This window comes from Phaenicophaeus curvirostris, chromosome 31 (genome assembly GCF_032191515.1).
Source record: "Phaenicophaeus curvirostris isolate KB17595 chromosome 31, BPBGC_Pcur_1.0, whole genome shotgun sequence".
Lineage (NCBI taxonomy): Eukaryota > Metazoa > Chordata > Aves > Cuculiformes > Cuculidae > Phaenicophaeus > Phaenicophaeus curvirostris.
In genome coordinates this window covers 3,523,280-3,546,971 of record NC_091422.1, presented here as the reverse complement: position 1 = coordinate 3,546,971, position 23,692 = coordinate 3,523,280, and the positions used below count along the sequence as shown (strand labels likewise).

General features: G+C 50.5%; 1 long non-coding RNA gene across 1 annotated transcript; it reads left to right on the top strand.

Moving 5' to 3' along the window:
* The first annotated feature begins 1,003 nt into the window (after window positions 1-1,003).
* On the top strand, window positions 1,004-6,976 carry LOC138732445 (uncharacterized). Its single transcript, XR_011339276.1, has 4 exons — window positions 1,004-1,040; window positions 2,935-3,054; window positions 3,748-3,882; window positions 6,902-6,976. It is a non-coding gene; the product is annotated as an uncharacterized lncRNA (long non-coding RNA).
* Window positions 6,977-23,692: the final 16,716 nt, after the last annotated feature.

The window sequence follows — 23,692 nt, the reverse complement described above, 5'->3', positions numbered from 1 at the left end:
CCCTTCCCACAAGGGAAGCTCAAGCCCTGCCACGACCTTTGAAGGCAATTTTTGAGTCCAGCATTTTCCAAGGAGCAGAGAGCAGACATCCCCCAAGAGGTGGAGGGGGAAAGCGGAGGGTGGCCGCTGCCTTCTCCCAAGGGATGAGCTCTGTGGGGCACGCCATCTCCCACAGGCAGAAGTTACCCACGTCCAGCTGGTCGCCAAAGCACGTGCACCTTTACTTTTATGTAGAATTGCTCCTGGAGCAGAACGAAGGTGCCGAGTCCTGCGACCTGGACCCCTTGCCCAGGAAAAAGACAAACCGGCCGCTGGGGAATACACTGGTTGTTACTGGTGCTTATTATTGTTAGGGTCCAGACTCTTAAGAACGAGACGGCACGGCAAGCTGGTACAAAAATAAAGTACAGTATTTATTCTCTTGCGCAAGAGGTTAAAAAACCAGACTGGCCGCCAGGGACGCTCTTCAAGGGGAGTGACCCCGGCTGTGCCTGTGGAGTTACATTTATAGTAAAAGTAGGCACATACAAAATTGTTGGTTGCAATCTTCTTGGCTGGTCTAGGGGTACATTCGGTGTAGTCGTGTTACATTCTGATGGACTCCAGCAATCTCTTATTGTCTGTGTATTTTTACCCCAGGGGGTGTGTGCAGCACCCTCCCATCCAAGCATCATCTCAGGGGGCGGAGATGTGCCAGCAGCTGCCAGCCCGGCCGCCCCCTGCCAGAATGGCTTTCACATTCCTGCCTTTTCTTTGCTTAAGGACCCTCACCGTTATTTCTCCCGGGCTGCAGGGAATGCCAGAGCCTGTCCCTGAGAAGTGGCAGCAGCAGGCAGAGCGGCTGGGAGAGAGATGGCAACAGGGTGAGAGGCTGGTGGCAGAGCAGCCTGAGGAAGGAGATAAAGCCTGGAGACACGGGTGTCCTGTCTGCCACAAATGGGATTCTAGATTGTCACAGTCTCGTTGTTGCTTTTTCCAGGTGACTGAGTCATGGCCGGATTCCCCAGCTTCGAGACGTGAGTGAAGCCTCTTATCACAAGGTGGCCTTTTCCTGCCCTTCTCTTTGCTTTTTGATGTGACGTTTGCAGAAGGTGCCTGCTTGTGACAGGCTTGGCTCCAGCTCCTGCAGACCCCTTGGTGACTGGGCTCTGTGGTCCTTTCAGGCTGCGGGGGGCAGTGGTTTCCTTCTGCTAGGGGACGAAGAAAGCCTATTTTGCCAGTGGGACATTGCGGTCCTGATGTGCACTGGGCTGATAGAAATAACCTTGGCTGAAGGCGGTGGATCTTGCTGGAGTCAGCTCCCATCCCAGTTACCGTGGGTAAAGCGCAGTGCTGGGGGAAGACCAGGGCAGAGCACATGGGCATGAGGACCCTGCCAGTTTCCATCCTCTTGCTGAACGTGTGAAATGTCTGGAGTCAGGACTCCCTCAGGGGGAGTAGCCCTGGCCTCTGGAGGGGATTGCTGCAGGGACAACTGCCTGAGGAGCAAAGACCTTTATTTAGGCTTAATGGCTCCTTTACATATGTTAACTGGTGAGAACAGGCGATGTATTCTTTACAGTGAGTAGGTTTTGCTACTTGTTCCCCCCCTAGGTCAGGAATATTATTGGCTGAGGTGAACTGTTGCTGCGCGGTGGTGTTTCTTCTTGTTACTTTGCTTCTCCTCCCAGCCAAAGTCTTTTCAAGGACAGCCTCCATTTGCCTGTGTCCTTCAGCCTGCAAAAACCTTCACAGCCTCTGAAGGCTGTAGGCCCTGTGATAATTGCTTAAGATTTAACAAAACCAATTGCATGAGTGTTTTGGGTTGGAACAAGGTGTGGGAGCCTTAGAAGGGTGTTCTGGTTGCAGCCTGCGGGATGCTGCCAGCTCTATGGGGGAATCGCCCTGGGCAGAGCGGAGTGGATGTGCTTTATCCTGATCACTGGTTTCTCAGATATCTGTTTAAATCTGCTTTTCTCACATGACTGCTGGGTGTCCAAACGTGTCGATGACTGAGGTGGGCTCTGGAGCAGAAAATTGCCAGCGAAAGACCTGTAACAATTGGTTAAGGATTGCCCTGGGCTGCCCAGGAGCTGGGGAACACATCAGACAAGCACACAAGTAACTAGCAACATGCTGCAGCCACTGGCTTCAGCATGACCAGGGTCTCTGTGGAGGAGCAGGGGACCCACCTGTGCCTTTAGAGTGGAGACAACACAGCTGCAAGCGGGGAGAAAAAGCAGGGAGGAATTTTCTGATGAATGCCTCTGTCAGCACTTGCTGTTAGTGTATGTCTTCAGACATGCTTCTGCAGTGGCATTAAAGAAAAGGGCGGTCATAGAATAAAAATAAGGCATCCATTTAAAGTTTATGGAAAAGGAGATGCCAAGCCCACTCTTACTCGTAGATTAGGTGCAAAGAGCTGAATCTTACCACCACCCAGCATTCACCTCACCTCTCTTTTCCCTGCCGTGAGTGTTACCTCCTGGGGTGCTTGCTGGTTTCTAGGCTCTGTATCAAAAGAAATACTGGGGGCCATGTGGGGCTTGGTGCCTCGATCTCACAGTAAAGATCATCCCAAAGTTGTCTGCCGTGGAGCAACTTTGACTTGCTCCATGAGTGCTTGTGGCTGTTTCAGTAAGTGCTCTGGAGCTGTGTGACCACATCAGTAGAGGGCTCAGCTGGAGGTAGGCTCTGCTTTGCCTTTTTGAGAAGGAAGCCTCTTGGAGAAATGCCTACTGAGGAGATTGTTAGGTTGAGCCTGCTTAAAGCGGTCCAGAAATTATTGATCACCTCAGAACATGGATGGGTAAGCTCCTGTTTCCCCAGAGTGAGCCAGGCAAATGCGCTTCCCAAGGCACACTGTACTTCTGTGGAGACCAGCCTTGGATTCTCATTCATGAATCTTCCTCCCAGCAGCTGAACCACTCACCACTGTCTGTCTTGTGTCTCCAGTTCTCAGCAGGTGACCGGCGAAAGAGCTTCTTCCAGCCTTTCCCGGCGGAGTTGGTTGGTATTTCAGAACTTCGTCGCCCCTGAGGTCTATGAAGAGGCGGTGGTTCTGAGAAACAATGAGTAAGTGCTGGGACAGGAAGGTTTGATCACAGAATCCCAGAATGGTTTTGCTTGGAAAAGAGCTTTATGATCATTGAGTCCAATCATCGATCCAGCCCTGCTAAGTCTGACAGTAGACCGTGTCCCCAAGTACGACGTCTACTCGTGTCTCTGTTTTCCTGTGTTCCTCCTTTTTCTCTTCTTAAGCTTGCTTTTATTGCCAGTAAGGCCGTGGTGTCTGTGGTCTCCTTCTCTCGCTGCTGCGCCTGCGTGGCTGTGTGGCACCGCGGCTTGACTGCCTCACTCACGCCCGGTCTGTTACAAGGGACTTTTTTCCTTCCTCCAGGATAAGAGATACTGTTTGACCTTCAGAGAACGCATTCCCCCTTTGGAGGTGTGACTGCATGGATGTGTGTAGGCAGAAGCAAGCAGGATCTTTGGGCTGGTTGATGGTGTGACTGTAACTCCGCACTGCTGGTGTCTTCCCTGCTTGGCGCTTCCTTCCCAGAGAGGTGTTGCCCGGCTGCCTCTGGCCGAGAGCTGTTTGCCCAGGCAGAAGGGATTTGAGCCCACCCTTGCGTGGTCTGCACACTTCCCTCTGGAGTGAAAGGTGCTCTGGCAGGGAGGCTGAGGAAGGATTTTGCCAGGGTGTGTCCAGGTCTCTTCTTGTGTTTCCATGAGTGGCAAAGTTATGGTTTCCTGTCATTCCTTCAGGTTCCTCGGCTGGTGAAGGTCACCACGGAGATCTCACCTTATTTCAAGTTGGTCAATCACGATCTTGCCTGGCACAAGGTACCACCTGGCAGGACTGCAACTTTCCACATCCTTTTCATCCCTGAGGAGAACCAGGTGAGAGTGGAGGCCCCAGGAGGGTCGTGCCTTCAGTGGAAGATGAACCTCCAGGGCTGGCTTTGGAACAGGGCATCTGGTTTTGAGGAACTGCGCTGGTTTTAGTGGGGTAGTACTGGATGTAGACCTGGGGGAACCTCTGTCCGTGTCGCGAAGATGCTGCTCTCGCAGTCTGAAGGCTCTTCAGTGTTTCAGATTGCTTTTATCCCTCAGTGCTGGGCCACGTCCTTAGCTCCAGCGAGGTTGCTGTGCTGCTGATGGCTTTGAGATGGCTGCCTGGAAGGGCGTGTATAGGAATAAGTAGGCAGACACATCACCCCAGAGCCTGAGGGCAGCTGTCTTGCTGTGCCTGTGTCTTCATGCATGTAATTGAGGTTGCTCTGCCTCCAGGCCCCTATTCCATGCCAAATGCGCATGGCTTTTGCTCAGAGGTTTGACTGTCAGTGCTGTGATCCTTGCGTGTCTGAATCTCAGTGCTGTGCCGTGAGGGGTCAATGCTGCTCTCTTGGCCAGTTACCGGAGGAGGATTTAGTCCAGGGGGTGGAAGGGAGGAAGCATTGCAGGGGAACAAAACCAGGCAACATCCTGCTACCTCTTAGCATGGCTCTGTTGGATAACTTTGAGCCAGCAGATGTTTGTGCACCAGGCCACAGGGGCAAGATCTCTTTGGGCATACCTGTTTTCTCATCTTTCATGTGGTGTTTAGATTTAGTTTTGCAACTTGTGCTACCCTCAAAGAGCATGGATATAGAGAACTAAAGAGAAAGTACCCTGTGATCTCTAGCTCCCCATGCTTGTGGAATTATCTGTTTCTTTGGAGAGACTGAGAAATGATTTAACATCATTAATATTTAGGGTAAAAATTTTGCTGGCTTAAGGCAGTTCTGCAAGCAACCAAGCGACACGAGCTTCATGTCACTGAGACAAGCTTTGCCAAATACACTGGTTCCTTTAAAATATGATTTATTAGTAACAAATAGTGTTCATTTTTGGGATGGAAGAGAGAAACTTGTACCCAGGAAAGGCGAAGTGCCGCTCTTCAATTTTAGAGAGGCAGCAGAGCGACATATGAACATGGCTACAAAGAGAAGCAGGGCGAGGCAACCCCAGAGAGCCCTGATGTCCAATACTTTGTCCCTTGTCTTACCCTTGAGCGGGTGAGCGTGTGAGCATTTAATTGTTCAGGCTGTAAATGGGATTCTCCTTTTGTTACCATGGGGTAGTATCTAGTGTATGTTTGCATTCATTGAGATTTGTGTGATGTTTCCTTTGCTCAGAGCAGCTTTCATTGCAATGCTGATAAAATGGAACCTTTCCTAGCCTCAGCCAGGCTGTTTTTTGAAGGTAAAAAATGAATGCTGACAATTAAACCATAATTATTCTTTGGTCTTCAAGAAACGCTTTCATTCTCCCTGTCTGATTTATAGCCTGTGATGTCATTGGAACAGGTATTGCCTTGACATTTGCATCTCTTGAGGTGTGGTTTGTAGGTGGCAGAGCTCCTGAGGCAGTCAGGGTCAAGTTGTGTGTGCAAACAGTTCTCACCACCTCTGCGCTCTTCAAAAACCATTCTCTGACTGTGTTGCTCGCAGCCAGACTCTTGAGTCTCACTGCAGAGAGCTGGGTGGGGAGTCTGGAGGAGAGGAGGTCGTTTTATACCACAGGATCTTCTGAAGTGCTGGATCCCTTCAGAAAGGAGAGTCAGCAGCTCTGTTGCTGATCCTGGGTGTTGGGGTTTGCTTCTGCTGACTGTGGTTTGATTGTTCCTTGCTTGCCTAAGTGAGCTGAAGTGAACTAGACTGCAAAAGGAATATAGTCCTCAAGTCTCCCACAGTAGTGCTGATATCTCTGTTTGTGTTGCGGCCCTTTCTCTGTCGATCCCTCCATTGGGAACCTTGGGATTGGTGAGGCCACACAAGTAACAGTGGAATTTCACCTGCTGAAAACCGGGAATCATTCCAGGTCCGTGGTAGGTCACTATGACACCGGTAAGCGCTGCATGCTGCACACTCTCAGCTTCCTTCAAAACAGTTATGATGCAGTTATTTTGAAATAAACTTTAAGACGGAGAGCAAATGATTACTTGAGGGATTGTCTCTCTAGCTTCAAAGCATGCAAATAAGCTAAATGCTGTTGAGATGAATTGCTAAAGTGAAATGGAAATATTTAATCACTCAGTCTTAACAGCTGCTTATTGCAGGCGTAGAGCAGGGCACCAGGCAATGTCACCCAGCCTCACCTGGCAAGCCCTGGCTGCTTTGTCCTGCACTAAGTCAGACTCCCTGTGATTCACATACAAAAAGCAGCCATGTGGCTCTTTCAGAAACACCACCAGCAGACTGTTTATTACAAAACAGAAGCTCTAAGAATAAGCCCGCAGTTTGGGAGGTTGGGAGGCATTTTCTGTGCTTTGCTGTGCTGACTTGCTTGGCTCACCAGTGGCAGCATATCCCAGTACCTCATGCTGCTGTCAGTGTGACTTAGGCAGGATCAGGTGCGCGTTATATAGGTTTAATTTTTGCCGTGTGCTGCTGCTTCTCTTGTTCCTCTGAACCTCCCTTGTCTGCCCATGTGCCCCCAGATCCCTTTGCTGGTCAGCACCAAGGGGTCCGGAGAAACACAGCCCTAGTGGCAGGTCTGCATGAGGCTCTACGTGAGGCCTGGCTGAACTGGGACTCCTCAGTCACCTGAATGACCTCAATCCAGAATTCCTTGTGACCTGAGTGGGATGGCAACCCAAAGGCCACCTGGGCACATCTGAAAAATCTCACTGTCAGTAGTGTCACAGCGTCACCTTGGGGCTCGATGTCTACAACTACCCAGAAAAAGGGTGCTTAGAGTGGTGTCCAGGACATCCTCTGGCAGTCCACATGCAGCTGTCAGGATGTGGTAAATGTTCTGGTCTGTGAAACTGTCAATACTGCAAAGAGCCCTAACACTTCCTTCTGCTACTGGTGGTTTGCTCTGTTGTAGTATCAGCAAGTGAGGTGAGCAAAGACTCCGCTGTGCTTTGTTCCAGGTGAAGATATCCACACAAGACTTTATGGATGGGCTGTAGATGCCAGCATTGAGCTGGAGAAGGGCTCCTTGACGATTGAGAAGACTTCCCTTACTCTGGCAAACTGCAGCTCTGTGGTCCTCCACAATGGAAGTGAAATTACAGCCCACTTGCAGTGGAAGGCTGCTGTTCCTCGGGAACGGGAGGATCAGCAAAAGCTGAGGTTTGTTTGCAAAACTCCTTTCAGCTGGATGCTCTGCACAGGCGTAAAACTAACGTATGGCCTCAGAGTGATGTCGGTGCTTTGGAAAGGTTTAGGACGAGTAAAGCATTCACAGTGTCAGGGGATGCCACTGAGCTCCGAGATAACAGAGCTGAGCACTTCCCATTCCAGTTCCACCCATGCTCCAGCTAAGGATTATATTTTGTGGAGAAAAGTTTGATTGCAATGACTAGAGAGCAAATTGGTGTTTTGTGGGAGCAGAGACCACTGAGGTCCAGAGATCCCTGAGCTCCAGAGGGTCCATGAGGCTGAGGAATGTAGCTTCAGGGAGCAGAACTATTGTGACAGTGACTGCAGTTGCTTCTGCTCCAGCTTTGATAATGTGGCAACTGGTTTCCCAGCAGGGTGCAGGACAGAGTGCTTTGGTCTTGGTTTCTAGCAGAATGAAGTGTTTCTGCCCTTCCTTAGAGTCTGGTGAGAGTTTGGAGGTGGAGAGTTCTGTAGGGAAGGTAGGAGAGCACAGAGCCGAGAAGCGCATTTGGGCTTCAGCTGCCCGTGTCTTCCTGGTAGTGAGAGGTGGGGCAGGTTCTTCAAAGGGCATCATTGGTGAAGCTTTGCAGTTGCCGTTTAGGTCAGCACAGAGAAACACTTAGAGCTGGGTGAGTGAGTTAGAAATTACACACAAAAGCTTGGGTGACTTGTGGAATTCTTGTGTGACTTCTCAGCCTTGGGTGGATTTAGGTCTCTAGGAGTTAGTCTGAACCCATCATGGTTAGGAAACTGTCCTAAACTTGCATGATTTTTTCAGGGCTTCTGAGCAAATAAGGTTAAGTGTAATTAGGTCAGAAATGCCTTGAAGGCCAAAACGAGTTTTCCACTGCTCTCTATTTTTAATTACCCAGTGCATGGCTTCCGTGGAATCTCAGTGTGTTAAAAGAAAACCTCTTGAACTTCTGTTGATACTTCCCCGGGCCATTCCTTTTCCGTCTCTTCCTACCTGCCTATGTCTCAGAGTGGACCCTGAGTGATCCTCTTTCCCCTCATGAGCAACCAGGTTTCCCCACAGTCGACATTGACCCTTGTTGTTTTTTTCCTAGTTACATTTGATCTTGCACCAGTTTGTGTCCTCAACGCTGACCAGGAGGTTTTGTTCTTCTTTACTCGCAATCTTAGGGATGTCCATAGCTCCAGGGTCACTGTGCTGCTCTAAGAGAAACTTTTGAGGTCTTGGAGCAGGGAGGAGGCAGCGTGGGACTCTGCACTAGGATGTGACCCAAAATGACCTGGATTGTTACGAGGTCTGTCCAGGGATTTGCTCTGTCCCCCTCCTGCAGGACTTTCTGGGCTGTAAGGGTGGAATTATTGTCTGTGGATGGGTTGAGTTGAGGGTTGTCCATCTCAGAGACTGGAAGCCCTCCCCATGCACAGCATCGTCTGTCAGCCCTGGAGAAACATTTCCCAGTGCGCTGCATGGGAGTGAGCCGAAGTGAGGGGTTTTGGTGTTGGTGACAGCATTTGCCCGTGGCTCTGTGTGCAGCTCCGTGGCTGTGGTTCCCTCCTATCTGTGTTTGAATTCAGCTGGGTAGCGATCGCTATCCTGTTCTTACTGCTGCGCCTCCATCTGCTGCACATGCAGCCTTCCAGTTCTCCCTCAGAGATGTCTCCGGCTGGTTAGTCACGGCCAGGGGACGGGCGTGGGAAGGGAGGAGAGCAGTATGCCAGCTGCGCTGCAGCAGAGTCCCTTTTCTTCTCTTGGTTGTGAATGATTCCTGCTACAACTAGCAAGTGTGGGAGAGATCATCTGCATCAAAGCTCTGCATTGAAGGCCAAAAAGGAAACAGAAGAGGTGGTTTAAGGCTAGAATCACAGAATGGTTTCAGTTGGATGGGACCTTAAAGATCATCCAATTCCAACCCCCTGCCATGAGTAGGGACACCTCCCACTAGATCAGGTTGCTCCACGCTCTGCCTTGGTGGAGGGAATTGGGTTTTCACAGCACTGTCTGCAGCAGCTCTGATGCCGGGCAAAAGGGTTTCAAAAGGCTTTTCTTTTGAATGAAGTGTTTGAATTCAGAGGTGATGCCCCTTCCTTTCTCAGGGCCTCTGTTTTCATGCATGTAACCCCATTAAATTTCACCAAGTTGTTGCGATACCTGAATACATTCATCTGCTTTTCGAGTGTTCTGGGATCCTGTGCTGGAAGGCAGAACTTGTAAGTGTGGAGTAAAACTGCCTGCCGTGCCGGAGGGCAGCAGGTGGCAGTTGGATCCCTGGGGACCCCGTGGCAGAGGGTCAGCCCCTTGCTGAGCTGCTGCTGTTCCTCCTCGAGTGCGTTGCTGCCCTTGTGCTTACCTGATGGTCACTGCAAAGATGTTGCTTCTTAAATGATCTGCTTGGTTTGTCTCTCCCTGCAGGCTGTGCCACAGGCTGCAGAGGCGGGAGAACGAGACGGATTGTTCTCTCAGGAGTGCACAGAAGTCCCCACTCTCCGAGAACATGCTCCCCTTCTCTCCCGCGGCTTCCAGAAGCAGAGGGAGAAAGTGCAAGGAGACTCCCTGCTTTTCTCCAATGATGTTTTCACCAATGACCCAGTGGTAAGTGACAGCTGAGAAGCTCCCTTCCTTCTCCTTCTCCTCCTCCCCTTCTCCCTGACAAGGTCACTTGGCAGATCCCACATCAGCTGGTTGGATGTGCTGAGAAAGAACACTCCGGGTTTCTCTCATGGGGCTGGGAGAACTTATTGCAAAAACCATTTCTGAACTGCGGGCATCTGGCAGGCGGTCAGAGCTGCCTAAAACTGATCTCTGTTGCGAGGGCCATAAATTGAGGGCACTTAAGTGTCCTTACAGCCTTCAGAGGTATCAGGGTGCATTATGTACTTGTAGGTATCTGTGCAGGGGCAGGGTGTCAGTGCAGCACCTTTTCAACCTGGAATGGAAAAATACATTTGATTTGCTCAATCTTTTCTGATCTAAGTCAAAGTGTTTGTGTAGCCATAGTGGCACAGGGATACAGTGGAAGATTTGGAGGAGAGAGGTCCCTTAGACTGCCTGGTACTTCTGAAGAAATCCTGCCTGATTTGCTGGAGTATGAGTCGGTTTGGTTCCTTCTCTATAGCCTGAATTTAACCAAATGCTTCTGCCAGGTGCTGGTAAGGGTGGGGGACTTAGAAAGTTTATTTTGCAGCTGATTCCAAATGCTCTTATAAATTTTGGTGACGGGTGTTGTTGGCTACTTTCTCTGCACTGATGCTCTGAGTAAGTGCTCCAGGTGCGGAGCTGAAAACAAGAAATGCAATATTTGAAGATGCATGATTTGTCTTGTGTTTTAGGAGGGAGATGTCTTGCCAAATTCTCCGGTTGAAATTAACGTGATCTTTAAACCCCAAGAAGCCAGAGTCTATCGACGAACAGTCTACTGCGACATCTCAGGTACGGCTCCTTTGTCTTCTGTCAGGCCCAGGGAAGGCGAGGCACAGTCTTCCAGCTCCCTCTGCTCTTGTGTAATTGCTAGGAAGGGTCAGCGACCAGCAGGGTTGTGCTGGCACGTGCCCACTGTCCCTGTGGTTTCCAGGTAGCCTTCTGTCCCAGACCAGCCCTCAGGATGCCTGGCTCTAAGCTTGGCTCACTGATCCCAGAACCATCAAAGCATGAATTTGCCAGGGCTTTGCCAGCATTTGCTCTCCTGTGAGGTGTCTGTGAAGGCCAAAGAACTACAGAGCAGAAGAGCTTTAATGGACAAGTACGATGCTCCTGTAGCCCATTTCCTTCCACGATGAGTCTTTATTATGCAGATGCATCATCAGACTACTGAGGTGGTAGGAGCTGAGTTACCACTGTGCTCCCAGGGCCCCGATCACCTCCCACTGCCCAGATGCTGCCAGACCTGAGGCGTCTGAGCCCTGCTGAGCACAGGGTGTCTGTGAAAGGACCTCCTCTGGCCAGCACATGCTTCTCTCCCTGCGTGGGCGTTGTCACCTTGTAGCTCTGAGTCCGTGGTGCATATGGGTAGCATTGCACAGGGCTGGCTGGGAGCAGCAGGGTGAGCACCCTTCCTGGAAATCGGAGTTCAGATAGTCTGTTAGACAAGCTTTATGCTCATGCCATCTTTCAGAAGTGCTGTCAAGTCTTTTTCTGGGAGCAGTTGTCATTGCCCTACCCAGCTTCGCCCTTCACAGCAAGCTGTGTGATTCAGGTTACTTTGTCCTTCCCCTGCATCTCTGCATGGTGCTCCTCTGGGTGGTCTTCAGGAGCAGGGCATGGCTGTCTACCTTCCATCCAGGGAACGTGATGGTTTTCCCCATCTGAGAGGAAGAGGTGGGAGGCCCGTGATCCCCAGCTCCCATTCTGGAAGGTGAAGAAATGACTGACCCAGCTGCTTTGTTTCTTTCCTGACTGCTCTGAGCTGACAGATACAAATATGATGGAGCAGCTTTAAACAGTAACTGTGCAGGGTTTACTGGGCAAACGCTCCCTGTGGTGATGACACAGGGCTTGTGTCAACAAGAAGTCTTCCTGCCCACCAGCTGCAGTTGTTGGGGCTGTGGAAGGAAAGGGTTGATTTGAAAAGATGCTCCCAGGCGTTCCTCACTCAGTGCTGTGCTCCTGGCTCTGAGGTTCTTGTACTGGTGCTAGCGGTGTCCCTCACGTTGCTGCAGGGCACTCTGGGGGTTGTGGCAGGAAAGCTTTTTTGTTGCAGAGAAACAGGAAAACTACTTGTGTGCAAGCTTGTAACGGGTCTGGGAGTCACAAGAAACAGAGCTGGCTAACTAATGTGTGTTTAGCAAGAGGAGCCTGTTCTTGAGAAACCCTGATGGGCCCTGGGGAGAGGTGAACTCTTCCACTGGCTCCTTGGGAGAGGACCTCTAGCTGGTCATTTGAACGACGTGCCTACCCCTATCCCTTACAAAATAGAGCTGAACCACTCGATTGTCAGGATGGAAACTGTCCCAGAGCCGAGGTGCCTGGTACAAAGAGTTTAAAGAAGAAAATGATGATCTTTAACTAGAGGATCAATTATTTCTGCTTCTTGGCTTCTCTCACTGCCTTGTTCATGCATTTGGGTGCCAGTCACAAATCCCTTTGGAGCATGATGTGCGGGTGGCATGCATGCCTCTTGCTGGGATTATCTGGCAGCTTTGCTGCAGTTGCAGTACCGTGAACTTTGCAGCTGGATCTCCTGCCTCACTGGAAAGGGACTTTGCTGGCCTCAGCTTTTTTTGCAGGTCCTGCGCTAATGGCTTAGCAGATGCTTCTGGATTGGTTCTTTACAGAACTGATCAGCACTGGTCACTTGGCAAAACTGGCAGTTAGGCAGTGGTCTGAAATTTGCTCTTGGAACATATTTAAGCTCAAAACGAACTTTCTTAATTATTCATGCAAATAAAGCTGTGGCTCTTGGGCGCTGGGAGGGAGCAGGCGATGTGGGGCTCAGCTGCTGAAAATTCATTTTTGTGTTCGTCTGTACACAGAACTGCAATTGGTTAAACTTTGAACTGATTGGTTCAAAATTAGGCAGCGGCCCAAGGGCGTACCTCCTGCGGGTCCTGTATCTTCTCCTGGAGCATCTAGAGCTGGTCCCTTCCAGCCTGGAGTCAGGGACTAGCATGGAGGCAGCCTGGAAAATCCAGGATGACAGAGGGAAATATTGTACTGAAACAGAAATCTCTCCCCAGGCTGTGAAGCCAGGCTGCCCCTCCACATCGCAGCTGAGCGCATTGGGCCCCAGCTCTGGTTCAGCTACGAGCAACTGGACATTGGGGACGTTTCTGTTGGATGGGCCCGCAGCTGTGAGGTGAGCAGTAGGGGTACATGGGAATTGGGGTGGATCCCGATGGCTTTCTGGGAACTGTGAGCCTTGTGGACCCACGGGATTTCTGGCAACACAGGCAGTTGTGGGCAGGGAATATTGACATAACAGTCAAATGGTGGGGGGGGGGGGTGGTGTCAGAGAATGTGGATGCTGTTTGATGGGGTCCAAAATGTGCATGTGTTGTTCATGAAGCCCTAATCCCTGCCTTTGGGCAACCTCCCTTTGAGGTCAGCTGGGAGGCTTCATGCAAAAAAACCCCAGCACCTTGACGCAAAAGCAACAGTGGATCAAAAGCCACTTGAGTCTTGGGACATCTCTGGCTCTAAAGAGAGCAAAACATTTCTGGAAAGAAGCAGAGAACTGTCTACATATTTGCAAATTTGCCCGTCCTCCCCCCACTGTCAAGACTTTTGCAAAAAACCAAGATAGAGCAAAGAAAAGAGGTAGAAAATGAGGTGATAGAGCATGCCAGATGCTTTCAAAAGATGGACTCTGGCAGGCGAGGACACATTAAGGTGTTTTCTTACCAAAACATTGTGCTCTCTGCATTTTTAATGCTGGTACTTTATTGATTCTCTCTGTATCAATTTATCAGTATCATTACCTGAGAAAATATGAATAAGTAGGTGATGTTGTTAGTGCCACACTGAGCAGCAAGTGGCAGGGCTTGCCCCTGAAGCAATTAGGAACATTCCAGCTCGGTTCTGGGTGGGCTTCTTGGTGACAGCATGCAGGCAGATGTGGGCCCTCCTTCCCTGACATGGAAAGAAGTTCATCTTGGCAAATGCTGCGGGATTGTGTGAGTCGTTCAAGGCAGCTGATCTACTGAGTGTTCAAGAAAATAGGCGTGGTTCTGGATTTGCAGTTATTCTCGCAATGGTAAATTCATTTGTGTTGGCTGTATTTAGGGAAGAGAAATTCTTTGGAGTAGATGGAGCAGCTCTGCACCTCCTGCTCCTCCTTTCCTGATGTGTCAGTCTAAACAAGGATGGAGAAACTGTCACGTTGAAGTTAAAATTAAAAAAAAAACCCTGACTGATGTCCTGTAGCAGAGCTGGAGAGCGTTCCTGAGGTTGGTTTGAGTGCAGCCCCAAGGTATCTGCTGCAGGCAGTGACCTTGTCGGCTGCAGTGGAAGCTGAAGGTGTTCTGCCTTTGGCAGGACCAGACTGACCTGGGGCAGAAGCTGTTGTGGGTGAGTCACACACGAGGCTGCAGTTGGCCTTCAGGGTTCTTAGGGACAGGGCTGCATTGACGGGGTGATGCTGTGCAGCTCCTCTGCACTGCAAGTCGACGCAGACTGCTGTGTCAGTGGGCTAAACCCAGAGTGACTCTGTTCATGTGAAGTTATCACTGCTTTGCTTGAAAAAAAACAAAGGCAGAACTTGTCTTGTTTGTATTTTCTTTGGCTTCAGCGAAGCACGGCCCATCAGCCTTCTGAGAAATGGGAGATTTCTTAATGTGTTTCTGTTTTGTATTCTTACTGCTGCAGGTGTTCCTGTTTAACGCAGGAGACATGGATGGTGCCTTCAGCCTGATACCTCCAAGTACAGCTCTGGGCTCCTGCTTCACCTTTTGTCCCCAGAAGGGCATTGTTTCACCGGATGGGTTCCAAGTCATCAGGATCTCCTTCAGTTCCACCATCCTGGGGAAGTTCACGGAAGAGTTCAGGTTCCGGGTGAATGGATCTGCTGAGCCTCTGACTTTGACTGTTGGGTAAGGAGGGATGTAGGAGCTCTTTGGGCACATCTGTAGCCACCTCTGGATAATCATCTCCCTCCAACCTCATTTTGTGATGAAGCAGAGGTCTTGTCTAAGGTCTTAGTGTGGGGTGTCTAGGATCAAGACGAAGACGAAGAGCCAAGGCTTTTTAAGCTTCACTCCAGTTTGAATCCTGCAATTCCAGCAGCAAATGAAGCGCGGTTCTTTATAAGGGGAAGTGACTGTGCCTCTGATGCTCTCAATAGCCAGTGTAGCTCTGAAAGCCTTGAGTCCCTGTGGGAAGCAACTTTGCCTTCCTGGTGGGTTGCTCTGCAATTTTCCGAGATGCTGTGTGCATGGAATTTGGCAGCAGTGGGTTCTTTCTGTGACCCTTTGCTACCCCTGTGTGAGACCCCCAGGGCTTGAAGTGATGTCTGTGATGGGAAAGAGTTTGCCTGAAGGCTGCAGGGGAAAGGTGTGGAGTTGCCTGCTGCCCAGCCCGGGCTCCAAGGGCCTGGAGTGATTCCTTCCTACAGGGAGCTCATTCCCCCGGGGGCCCTGGCAGACAGTGGGATGGTATCAGCTCTGGGCAGCGATGGTCAGAGACGTCCCACCTGAACACACAGCAGGGCCAGCAGGGCCTGGGAGGGGGCTGACGGCTGGGCCAGCCTGGGGCGATTCTGCAGCCAGAAGCAGTGTTTTTAAAATCCTCTGTTAAAAATCCATACAAAATGGGAAGCAGCAGCCTCGGCTTCGTCTCTCATGCTATAAGCTGTCTTCCCAGCGCTTGTGCAGCCAGAGCTCCGGGGCCTCCTTTCTGCAGACAGGAGCACCTGGGAGCACCGCGAAGAGGAGCGTGGCAAAGAGGTGCGGGGCAGTTTAAGAGGAGCGTGGCAAAGAGGTGCGGGGCAGTTTGAGCGGCAGTTCGAGCGGGCAGGGCGAGAAGGCAGGGCGCAGAGAGGACCTAGAGACTAGAGAGAAGACACCGAAGACCATGGTGGCCACCCGTCAGAAGGCTAAAGCTGCTCCGTGTGCTGCAGCAGGCAGGGTGGATGCTGCCACCCAGACAGAGCCACAGTGGGTGCATGCAGCTACCCAGACCCTGGGCTGCAGGCAGTGCCCCCCTCCCACACCGGCTCGTGCCTCTGGTCCTGGCCCCACTTGTGAAAGCTGCGCTCGAGTGGGGGAACTCCTTCACATGGTGAAGGAGCTAAGGGAGGAGGTAAAGAGACTGAGGACCATCAGGGAGTGTGAGAGGGAGATTGACCAGTGGAGCAGGGCCCTCTCACTAACTCAGCAGCCTGCTGGGGCTGGAGTGTCCGAACATCATCCACCTGCAAGCTGCAAGGTTGGGGTTACAAGAGATGGGGAATGGCAGCAAGTTCCTGCCAGAGGAAGGAAACCTACTCCCCTCACCCATACAGCAAAGCCCCAGATCCCCCTGGCGAACAAGTACCAGGTGCTGCAGGTGGAAACTCACCATGAGGATGAGGATGGTGGCTCCCACAGCCTAGAATCCTTCCCTAGGCTGCACCATTCTCAGAAAAAGATAAAAACATCCTCCATCAAGAAGAAGAGGAGGGTGATTGTTGTAGGGGACTCCCTCCTAAAAGGAACGGAGGGACCCATTTGCAGACCGGACCCGCTCCACAGAGAGGTCTGCTGCTTGCCAGGTGCATCAGGGAAGGAGGTAGCTAGAAAACTTCCTTCCCTGGTTCACGAGACGGACTACTATCCTTTGATAGTAGTCCAAACTGGTAATGATGACCTAACAAACAAAAAGGCCAAAGCCATCAAGAATGGCTTCAGGGCAATTGGGAAAGTGATGGAGGGCTCTGGGGCACAAGTAGTATTCTGCTCCATCCCAATGCTAAATAGAGAGGAGGGGGAAGCCAGGAGGAAGAATTTGATTAATACCTGGCTCCGAGCCTGGTGCGAGGAGAGGGGCTTTGGTTTTTTTGATCATGGGGGGGCTCATGCACCCCCAGGCTTTCTCGCTAAGGGCGGGACACATGGGTCTCCTAGGGGGGCTAAAGCCCTTGCCAGAAACCTAGCCAAGCTCATAAATCGAGCTTTAAACTAGATGTGAAGAGGGAGGGGGTTGAGCCCAGGCTAGACAGGAATGAGCCTGGATGTGGGGAATTGGTGATTGGGAGAGGGTGCGCGGGCGAGGACCACCAGTACCTCACCACACAAAAAGTGGGGGAGAACACACCTCGGGGTGTTAAGGGAGATGCAGGCACTCTGGTGTCAACTGATCCAGTTACCAGGCAGTTGGGAACGAACCCTGTTCCCTCTAGGAGGGCTGAAGGCTCGGCAGCTCAGCTGAAGTGCATTTACACCAATGCACGCAGCATGGGAAATAAGAAGGAAGAGCTGGAAGCTGTCGTAGGGCAAGGGGCCTATGATGTTGTTGCCATCATGGAAACGTGGTGGGACGACTCATATAACTGGAGTACGACTATGGTGGGGTATAAGCTTTTCAGGCGGGACAGGAAGGGTAGGAGAGGAGGTGGGGTAGCCCTCTTTGTAAGGGAGGACTTGGACATCACTGAGATGGATTGTGGAGATGAGGAGGTTGAGTGCCTGTGGGTCAAAATCAGAGGAGCCCACCAGAAGGTAGATTTTGTGATGGGAGTCTGTTACAGACCACCCAACCAAGGAGAAGCAGCTGATGAGCTCTTCTATAAACAGCTGGGGTTAATCTCTAGATCGATGCCTCTCGTTCTGGTGGGAGACTTCAATCTGCCTGATATCTGCTGGGTGTACAACACAGCAGAAAGGAAGCAGTCTAGGAGGTTCCTGGAGTGCGTGGGAGATAACTTCCTCGCACAGTTGGTGAATGAACCAACCAGGGAAGGTGCCCTCCTGGACCTCCTGTTGGTGAACAGAGAAGGCCTTGTAGGGGATGTGGCGGTAGGTGGACGCCTAGGACTAAGCGACCATGAGTTTATAAAATTTTCTGTTCTAGGTGAAGTGAAGAGGGTGGTTAGCAAGACGGTAACATTAAATTTCCAGAGGGCAGACTTTGATCTCTTCAGCAGGCTGGTTGGTGAAGTCTCATGGGAGACAGTACTCAAGGGCAAGGGAGCCCAGGAGGGCTGGGAGCTCTTCAAAGGGGTGGTCCTAGCAGCTCAGGAGAAAGCCATCCCCGTGGTCCGGAAAAAAAGCCGGCAGGGGAGAAAGCCAGCTTGGTTGAATAGAGAGATCTTGAGGGATATCAAGAAGAAAAGAAATGTTTATGGCCTCTGGAAGAAGGGACAGGTCTCTTGGGTGGACTACAGGAGGGAAGTGAGATTGTGTAGGGAAAAAATCAGAAGGGCTAAGGCTCAGCTAGAAATTGGATTGGCCAAGTCAGTGAAAGATAACAAAAAATCCTTCTGTAAATATATAAATAATAAAAAGAGGACTAGGGAGACCATACAGTCCCTATTGGACACAGAAGGAACAACAGTAACAGGGGATGAGGAAAAGGCTGAGGTACTTAATGCCTTTTTTGCCTCAGTCTTTAGTCGTAAGGAGGGTCGTTCCGCCTGTGTACAAACCCAGGAGCTAGAGGAGCATAATGAGGCTCCCATGATCCAAGAGGAGGTGGTCAGAGCCTTGCTAGCCCGACTGGACACCCACAAGTCTATGGGGCCGGACGGGATTCACCCTAGGGTACTGAAGGAGCTGGCGGATGTGCTGGCCAGACCCCTTTCCATCATCTTCCAACAGTCCTGGAAGACTGGGGAAGTCCCACTGGACTGGAGGCTGATGTTGTGCCCGTCTACAAGAAGGGTCACAGGGAGGATCCAGGAAACTACAGGCCTGTCAGTCTGACCTCAGTGCCAGGGAAAGTCATGGAGCAGGTGATCTTGAGTGCTATCATGAAGCACATGCAAGAGAACCGGGTGATCAGGCCCAGTCCACACGGGTTCACAAAAGGCAGGTCTTGCCAGACTAACCTGATCGCCTTCTATGACAAAGTGACTCGGCTGCTGGATGAGGGAAAGGCTGTGGATGGGTCTTCCTGGACTTCAGCAAAGCCTTTGACACAGTTTCTCACAGCATTCTGCTTGAGAAACTGTCACCTCTGGCCTGGACAGGCTCACGCTCTCCTGGGTGGAAAACTGGTTGTATAGCCGGGCCCAGAGAGTGGTGGGAAATGGTGTGAAATCCAGCTGGAGGCCAGTGACAAGTGGGGTTCCCCAGGGCTCAGTGCTGGGTCCAGCCCTGTTCAATGTCTTCATCAATGACCTGGATGAAGGCATCGAGTGCACCCTTAGCAAGTTTGCGGACGACACTAAGCTGGGTGGAAGTGTCGATCTGCTGGAGGGTCGGGAGGCTCTGCAAAGGGATCTGAACAGGCTGGACCGCTGGGCTGAGTCCAACGGCATGAGGTTTAACAAGGCCAAATGCCGGGTCCTGCACTTGGGGCACAACAACCCTGTGCAGTGCTACAGACTAGGAGAAGTCTGTCTAGAAAGCTGCCTGGAGGAGAGGGACCTGGGGGTGTTGGTTGACAGCCGACTGAATATGAGCCAGCAGTGTGCCCAGGTGGCCAAGAAGGCCAATGGCATCTTGGCTTGTATCAGAAACGGCGTGACCAGCAGGTCCAGGGAGGTTATTCTCCCTCTGTACTCAGCACTGGTAAGACCGCTCCAGGAATACTGTGTTCAGTTCTGGGCCCCTCACCACAAGAAGGATGTTGAGGCTCTGGAGAGAGTCCAGAGAAGAGCAACAAAGCTGGTGAGGGGGCTGGAGAACAGGCCTTATGAGGAGCGGCTGAGAGAGCTGGGGTTGTTTAGCCTGGAGAAGAGGAGGCTGAGGGGAGACCTCATTGCTCTCTCCAACTACCTGAAAGGACGTTGTAGAGAGGAGGGTGCTGGCCTCTTCTCCCCAGTGACAGGGGAGAGGACAAGAGGGAATGGCCTCAAGCTCCGCCAGGGGAGATTTAGGCTGGACGTTAGGAAAAAATTCTTTACAGAAAGGGTCATTGGGCAGTGGCAGAGGCTGCCCAGGGAATTGGTTGAGTCACCTTCCCTGGAGGGGTTTAAGGCATGGGTGGATGAGGTGCTGAGGGATATGGTTTAGTGTTTGATAGGAACGGTTGGACTAGATGATCCGGTGGGTCTCTTCCAACCTGGTTATTCTGTGATTCTGTGATTATTTCCTGTTTTGGGCAAATTCCTCCACAACACAAGAATATTCCAGAGAGATTCCAGCAGAGCCTTGATTTTATTCCCATTTGTGGGGTTTTTTTTGGTGTTTCTTGCTGTTTCAGGAGTTATCTCAAGACTCGTTTGGGTCCCAGGCGTCGTCTGCTCCCTCAGTGGCTTCCAGTAAAGGCCAAGAAGATATGAACTTGACTCTTCAGTCCAGGGCTTCTAGCCTGCCGGTGAGTGGGGAGCTGATCTAGAAGTGAACGGGGCGAGGGCAATCAGAAGCACAGCAGGATAAATTAGCACTGGTAGTATTCTACATGGAGATGGGAATGATGGAGGCTGCCTGTGCTTTTTACTAAGTCATTAGCTTCTGGCTTCCCACTGGAGATGAAATGTAATTTACAGAAGTAATGGATTTGCGAGTAACGTTTAACCCTGAATGGTCTGGTCTGCGTGTTGGAGCTAAGAGGGTGTCTGAGCTTTGTTTGCAGTGTCTGAAGTACCTGACTGCTGTTGGAATAGGCCCTGACCTGTGGTGATGGCATCTCGTTTATGTCCCACTCGGGTTCCTTGCCCGGTGTCGCAACGGTGGGTAGCGAGTGGCCGTGTGCTTCCCTGTCGGTGTTGTTGGATCCTTGAACTGCTGGTTTCAGCTGCTTTGGCCCAATCTAACGGAACAATTGTTGAAAAAGACAAGTTTCTTAGTACCCAGGGTGAGGAAGATCAGCGCCAGGTAGAACCTTCCTTGGCGGAAGGAGAATTAAGTTGTCTTTTCTGTACTAAATCTGCTTGCTGTGTGTATGGTGAACAGCTGGGTGTGAGGTTGGTGCCTGATGTCCTAGCAGGTTTGGGACTTGGGTGGCTTGAAACTTCACCAAGAAAACAGAGCAGGATTCAGAGTTGGATTGATTTGCACAGGCTAGTCTGTGCCTCTGCCTCAGAGGATGAGTTTTGAGCTGTCGAGTTCCGATTTTGCTGCTTTCTTTCATAGTAACCCATAGAAAGTGAGTGAGCTTTTATTTTTGTGTTTCAGCGCTGGCTGAGGTTTCAGAGCTGCAGTTGGATTGGGCAGAGGAGAGCGAGCTGTGTACATAGCAAAGTTATTTTCGCTCGCGGCAGCAAGAAGGGCTTTGTTGTGAGCCCCTTCAAATAACTCCTTCAGAGTGTGGGTACAAATTGTCACCCCAAATACAAAGCGATTCTAGTTGTGACCACCTAATGGGACTAGTTGTGGGTTGTTTCTTTCTTTCTTTTTCCTTTTTTTTTCTTCCTCCTTTTGGACCCTGATTACAAAGATTTAATTCGTTCTGAGGCCTAGGGAAAAAAAAAATCCTTTTAAATAGCTTTTCTTTCCACTCTGCCTCTGCACAAGTTCTTCCATGTGACCCATCTTCTGGTGAAGAACGTAGGAAAAGTGAAGCTGCTGAAGTAATTGAAGCAATTGCTCTAGCTCAGAACGGTGGGAAGTCCTGTTCAGCAGCATTGTTGATGGAGCCTTCCTGAATCCTACCAATCAGCGCCCTCTGACTCAGATTGTAGGAGTTAGTTGCTCTGCTTAGCAGAAGTGGCTCCTTCTAAGTACCAAGTGGGAGTTTGTTTTATACCTTGTGGTTTAATATATTTGGCCCCTTTCAAGTTTTCCCAAGCAGTTTAAGAAAAGAGCCATCTGCGCTGTAAAGGTGAAGGAACCTGGAAGTAAGGGAATCTGATCCAGTTTAAATGTTTGAAATGTCCACCAGTTTTTAATAATGCGCTAAAGAGGTTTGCAAAAAAATCAGTGCAGCTTTTAGACTAGCTTGGCTGTAAAGCTTATTTATGTTTCAAACTGGCTTTCTTTCCAGTTATCTTCTTTTCTTGGCTTTATCACCAAATAATTTGCATTTGAGGGTCATAGAATCATGGAATGGTTTGGGTTGGAAGTCCCTCAAAGTTCCAACCAGCTCCAACCCCCTGCCATGGGCAAGGACACTTCCCACCAGATCAGGTTTTCAGCTTACAACTGCTTGCCCTTGTTTTATCCCTGCCCTCCCCAGCTTTACTGGAGCCCCTTTCAGTACTGGAAGCTGCTCTAAGGTTTCCCCGGAGCCTTCTCTTCTCCAGGCTGAACAACCTCAATGCTCTCAGCCTGTCCTTGTACAGGAGGTGCTCCAGCCCTTCAGGTCATCTCCGTGACCTTAAAGACAGAAGCCAGATGCTCTTTAGCTCACCCTGCCCCGTTGTGCTTTTGGGCCTTCTCTTCCACACTAAGTCAAAAATGGGAAAAAAAAGGAGCCCCTGTGCAGAAACTCCCCCTTATTCTTGCACGTGTTTCATCGTTCCTTGCCCTCCAGCTGCGATCTGGTAGAACAAGACCAACACTGTGTGTGTAAATGGAGAAATGGATCAGAGGGCGATGTCGTGGAAGGGGTGACCACCGAGGTGTGTGTCAGCCAGCTCTGTTTCAGGCATCGATCTCTTCACAAAGTTTGGCTTGTGGGTGCTTAGAAACAAAAGAGCGGTGGGGAAGGGTGCTATCAATTTCTTTTTATCTTCCTTATATTGCTCAGTCTGTCTGGTTTAGAAAGTTTTATCCTACTCAGGAGGCTTCCTTCATCCCTGTTCTGCTGTTATGTCTGACTTACAGAAGCACAGTTCATTTGTGGGCTTTTAATTTTTCTTTGTGGTGTTCTTAGCCCTTTTCTAAGCCTCAGAATAGCTCGTTGGATATCTTGGAATCGGGGTGAGTTGTGCCATCCATCATCTTTAATTAAACATGGATCAGCTGCAGCAGGGGAAGGAGATTGCTGCTTTTTAGGTTCTTAGGAAGCGTTAAATTAATGCGCCTGGTGCCTTTGCGAGTCTTTGGCCTTAACATGTGAATAATGTACAGCAACATTAATGTTGGAGTTCTAAGCAACGAAGCGGGGACTCTTTCCATCTTGAGTTGGTGATTTGGATGGGGATGTGGCTGGTTGTTCAGGTCCTGCTCTTGCTGCTTTTGTTAGGATCTGCTTGAGGGACCTCTCGTTGGTTGTTCTGGGTGGGTGGCTTCAGGTATCTTCCTGGTGGTGATTTTTGTATCAATCACTCAACTTTTTCCTAATGATGTTCCCATATTCGGTCTTTGAACAGCAGAAGAGTCAAATTACTGAGCTCTCAAACGCTTTGTCTGTAAGTAGCAAAATGTCTGGTCTCCCATTTCTGCTTGTGTTGTCGGCTGTTCTGGCTGGGATGTTTCCTCCCTCGTTTGTTCCCTCTCTGAAAATGATCCTTGCTGTGTTTTTGGGGATAACGCTGCTGCAAACTTAAACTCCCTGGTGCCTCTTAAAGAGCAATGAATCCGTGCGAGTGTCCCGGCTGCAGCTCTTCTCCTGTAACGCGCTAAGGGAAGGATTTGCTGTTCCCTAGGGAGGCTCTGTCAGGATTGCAGCTCAGCTGCACTGAGATTGCTGTTGTGTATGGGAGAAGTGTGTTCTTTGGTGTCTGGCTGTAACCGAGGAACAGTAATCCTTAGTATAGAATCTTTCTCCCAAGGGATTCCCTAGTCTCTTCTCTTTCGCAAAGAATTCTTCCTGGTGAGTCGTATCCGGTTTCTTTGGTGCCTTTACGTTTCGAGGCTTGGATTCTGCGTCTGTAGGAGTCAAATATTTCCAGCTATTAATTGCCTTCTGCTTAGACGTGGAAGGCGCTGGCAGAAGATAGAGGGGAAGCAAACAGGGTGCTAGGACATCCATTTGGGCTTGGCAACAGAACTGATTTACAGTCCAAGTTCTCTGGAGTTCTAGGCTTGTTGGGAGGAATTCTGTGTCTCGTGATGGAAGAGGCGACAGGTTGGTATCTTACCCCAGTCTCCTTGTCTTTTATGGACTGCCTGGAAGGAAGTGAATGTGAGGGTTCCTGATGTCTTTGAGGGGGATGTGGAGCAGAGCATCAAGGCAGTGGTTGCCCTGCCAG